The sequence below is a fragment of the Nicotiana attenuata genome, chromosome 2, assembly GCF_001879085.1.
Source record: "Nicotiana attenuata strain UT chromosome 2, NIATTr2, whole genome shotgun sequence".
NCBI lineage: Eukaryota > Viridiplantae > Streptophyta > Magnoliopsida > Solanales > Solanaceae > Nicotiana > Nicotiana attenuata.
In genome coordinates, this window is record NC_031990.1 from 7,295,812 (window position 1) to 7,300,375 (window position 4,564).

Sequence of the window (4,564 nt, forward strand, 5' to 3'; positions counted from 1 at the left end):
GCGACAAAAAATGCACTTTTTAGGCAAAAGGGCTTGCGAGAAAACCTATGTTATATCCCTTATTCCTCCATTTCTTGCTTGAACTTTTTACCATATTATTCATCACGACTTTTTTTTTGTTGAAAATCTCCAAACATGTACCTCGCACTTGTATTCATAAAACAAAATTTCTATGACGTAACATGTTTGATACTAAAAAATGTACAGGGAAGTTCGTTTACTGTTAAAATATTTAAATATACTCCTTGACAAAAATTATTGGTAACTAAAAATTATTAATTGGAGGTGTCATGAACCAATCTTCCACCTTAGGATGTCGGGATGACACCTAGTCTCTAAGACTAGGTAAGCCTAACATACATGAAGAAATAACGAAAATAATAATAAAAGTTCAAACTTAACCAACCAGCAATCATGAAAGAACGCCATGATACGTCTGACAATAACTCAAAAAATCTGGTGAGACCGAGTCACAAGCTCTACACGAGTATACTGAAACATCCTTAATATATCAATATCTATAATTAGAGTGTGCAATAGAAACTAAGACAGAGGGTCACTCCAAGGCCTGCGAACGCCGACAGGTATACCTTTAAGTGTTAGATCCAAGCTCAACTCACGAATGCCTAGCCTGGTATGAGGTACCTGGATCTGCCCAAAAAGATGTGCAGAAGTGTAGTATGAGTACGCCTCAACGGTACCCATTAAGTATCAAACCTAACTTCGGTAGAATAGTGACGAGGTCAGGTCAAGACACCTACTGGAATTGTCACTACCCAAATCCAATAATAGGTCGTGATAGCGCCCAACTATGCTGCTAGGCAAGCCAACGCGTGAACCTCCACTTAACTATCCATTTTAATTTTTTAAAATCAGGAAATTTATTAAATAAATAGAATAAATTCTAGCACTCGTAGAAACCTGTATTTTTCTTTACCATATTTTCGAATATAAATAAATTATGAAGTAAAGTAATAATAATAACGTGAAATAAAATAATGAACATCCACTAGGAACCCCCAAAACCCGGTATCACAAGAGCATGAGCATCTAATAGAACAATACAGTACTACCACAACATCTGTCCGGAATATAAAATAGACAAGATATAATAACTTAACAAGATGGAGACTGTGTGTGCTGCGAATCGTAGCATATAATGCAGATGTAACGACTCGGCCGGTCGTTTTGAGCAATTGCACTTCACTCGGTAGTTTTCGGGCATGAGTAGCTCAGTATGATGTATTATGACTTATGTGAATCATCGATTTTAGTTTTCAGGTTATTCGGAATTGATTTGGAAGAATGATTCTCAGCTTGAAGCTTTAAATTTGAAAAGTTTAACCAAGTTTTGACTTTTTTGTATTTGACCTCGGATTGGATTTCTGATGGTTTCGTTAGCTCCGTTGGGTGATTTTGGACTTGGGTGCGCATCCGGATCGTGATTTGGAAGTCAGTAGTGGAATTTGGCTTGAAATGGCGAAAGTTGGAATTTTGAAAAGTTTGACTGGGAGTGGACTTTTTGAAATCAGGGTCGGATTTCGATTCCGAAAGTTGGAGCAGGTCCATAATATCGAATGTAACTTGTGTGCAAAATTTGAGGTCAATCGGACGAGAATATATAGGTTTCGGCATCGGTCGTAAAAGTTTGAAGTTTCAAGTTCATTGATTTTGGATTTAGGAGTGATTCGTCGTTTTGATGTTGTTATGTGTGTTTTGAAGCCTTTAGTAAGTCTGTGTTATGTTATGGGTCTTGTTGGTATGTTTGGACGTGGTCCCGAGGGGCTCAGGCGTGTTTCGAATTTATTTCGGGCTATTTTTCTTTCATGTTTGATTGCTGGTGCAATCTGGTTTTTTGATGCCTCGTTTGGTCTTCGCGATCGCGAAGTAGGTTATACAATCGCGTAGAGGGAGAACTGGAACTTGGAAGTTTCTTCTTCATAGTCGCGATTAGAGGGACGCGTTCGCGTAGTGTTATGGGCTGAGCTGGTCAGGAGGCATGTTTACTTTTCGCGTTCGTGATGTCGTTTTCGCAATCGCGTAGTTCTATTAGTTTATGTATCGCGTTCGCGATTCTAGGACTGCGATCGCATAGGGTAATTCAGGGGCAGTGCATTTTCTTCTACGCGATCGCGAGGGCATTTCCGCGATCGCGATTCATTGATTCGCCCAGTGATTATAAAGTACTCTATTTCGAGGGTTTCGGCCATTTTTGCGTTTGGGAGCTATGGAGCTCGGATTAAGGCGATTCTTGAAGCAATTTTCACCATATGAATTGGGGTAAGTGTTCTCTACTCGGTTTTGGTTATATTCCATGAATCTATCTTCATTTTTGGCAATTGGTTGATGAATTTTAAAGTGAAATTGGGGGTTTTTGGCCTAAAATTTCATAATATGAAGTTTTGAGTTTTGAACACCAATTTGGAGTCGGATTTGAGTGAAACTAGTATGGTTGGACTCGTAATTGAATGGGTTGTCGGATTTTTTGAGTTTTGAGGCGTGGGCCCGGGTGTGATATTTTGCCGGATTTGGGATTTGACTAAGGATTCGATCTTTATCATTTGTAATTGCTTCATTGGTGTAACGACCCGACCGGTCGTTTTGAGAAATTAAGCTCCGCTCAGCGGCATAAGGTCTGGAACAACTTCAAAATATTAGTATCGACTTGCGTGCATGGTGGAATTCGGTTTTCGGATGGTTTAGAGTCAAATTGGAAGAAGGAATCTAGTTTTGGAAGTTAGAACGGTGAAAAACTGACCGGAATTGGACTTTTGAGTAAACGACCCCGGAATAGGTCGTGGATGATCTCAACAGCTTCATATGGTGATTTTGGACTTAGGCGCGCGTCCGGATTCAGATTTGGAGGTCCGTGGAGTGAATTGAGGAATTTCGGCAAAAGTTGAAGTTGGAAAATGAAGAAGTTTGACCCACAGTTGACTTTTGTGATATCGGTGTCGGAATGCGATTCCGAGAGTTGGAGCAGCTCCGTTATGTTATGTTATTTTGGACTTGTCTGCAAAATTTGGCATCATTCCGAGTTGAATTGATAGGTTTCGGCATGAGATTCGATATTTGACGATTTGGAAGTTCATAAGCTTGATTTTTGGTTTGATCCGTCGTTTCGATGTTGTTTTATGTGATTTGAAACTTCGAGCAAGTCCGTGTTAGGTTATATGACTTGTGTGTATGATTAGACGGGGTCCGGCAGCCTCGGGTGTATTTCGGGTGGGCTACGGATCATTTTTCCTCCATTTTGGACTGTTGTAACTGCTGTTTCTGATATCCTTCTATGCGATCGCGATGATTCTCCCGCGATCGCGATGCCTTGCTGAAGACCACCTCAAAAACCTTCATCGCGTTCGCATTAAGCCTTCCGCGATCGTGATGGTCTATTCTTCTTTACTTCGCGATCGCATGAGCTCCTACGCAATCGCATAAGCCACCATCTCATCGCCCTTCGCGTTCGCATCCCTCTTCACCCGAACGCGATGTACATTTCTGGGCTTTCTCAAATTTCCTCTACGGGATCGCGACCGTTGTTCTGCGATCGCGATGAACAAATCACTGGGCAGACAGATTAAATCCCAAATTCGAGGGTTTTACCATTTTTATCACATTTTGACTTCTAGAGCTCGGTTCTTGGCGATTTTTGAAGGGATTTTCACCTGGGCGTCTTGGGTAAGTGCTTCTCACTCGATTTAGACCAATTTCCATGAATCTCCTCTTAATTTCATCCATTAATTTCAGATTTTGAATGAAAAATGGGTAAAACTTCATAGACCAAATTATTGAGTTTTGAGGGGGCGTTTGACCTCCAATTTGAGAGATTTTTATATGGTTAGATTCGTGAGAGTACGAGGGTTCTGAAAATATTAAATTCATCCAATTCTGAGACGTTGGCTTGAGGAGCGTTTTGGTCATTTTGCCTAATTTCGTGCTTTAGCTTTGAATAAAATAGTAGAATCAGTTGCTTGAGATGTTATTTACAATGTGTGATTTAATTGAATAGATTTGGGCCATTGGAGTCGAGTAGTCGTGGAAAGAACGTGGTTGCTAGTTGATTTTAGCCGGCTCGAGGTAAGTATCTTGCCTAACCTTGTGTGGGGGAACTTCCCCTTGGGATTTTGAGTCTTCTTTGTTGATTGTATTCCTTGTACGTGAGGTGACGAGTGCGTGCTCGCATTGTATTCCTTGTATTCCGAATATTAAGTTGTTCTTGATACGATTGAGTTCCCTGTTAATTGTTTCACCTCTACATGACTTACTTGGAATTTATCTGCCCTTTTTGGTTATTCTTGTTGCCTAATTGACTTTTACTTGTTTAACTGTAGACATTTACCCTTCTATAGTCACATTATCCTTCCTAACTGCTTGTCTTTATCTAGAAAGCATTATTTCTATCTCTCGTGTAATTAATTCGTCTCAACTGGAAAGAAGTTAGATATCCTATGTTTAGTTGATATTTCCTTAATTGTAATTATTTGATTCACGTTAACTTCCTTGTTGTTGAACTGAGTATTTTGGAATCGTTGTTTCGTATTATTTCTCTTTGTTGAGTTGTTCT